We start from the raw sequence: 383 nt of genomic DNA, 5'->3' as shown, positions 1-383 counted from the left end.
TACACGCCTTTAATTACAGCACGCAGGAGACAGCGAAAGACAGATCTTTAAGAGTTCGAGGCCACCTGGTTTACAAAACGAGTTTCAGAACACCTAGGACTGTTAACAGAGAAACCCTAGGGAAAAAAAAAAGGATGCTATCTCTAAGTGATTTTTGGTATTAGTTTTTTTTTTTTTCTAAAGCCGAGGAGTCACTGAGTGACAATACTTGTTTCAATTTAGGCATATGGGAGATCAATGTTACAATGCCAACTTACAGAAAATTAGAGAAAGTCTTCTGATATTTTTTCTTTGATTTTTAAAAAGTAAAATTATATATAGGCAAAGTTATCACGTGTCTGGAATTAAGAGAATACAGTGCCATTAAGTTTAGCCAGTTTGAA

Source organism: Microtus ochrogaster, chromosome 10, assembly GCF_000317375.1.
Source record: "Microtus ochrogaster isolate Prairie Vole_2 chromosome 10, MicOch1.0, whole genome shotgun sequence".
In the NCBI taxonomy this organism is placed as follows: domain Eukaryota; kingdom Metazoa; phylum Chordata; class Mammalia; order Rodentia; family Cricetidae; genus Microtus; species Microtus ochrogaster.
The sequence above is the reverse complement of the archived record's forward strand: the minus strand, read 5'-3'. Positions refer to the sequence as shown.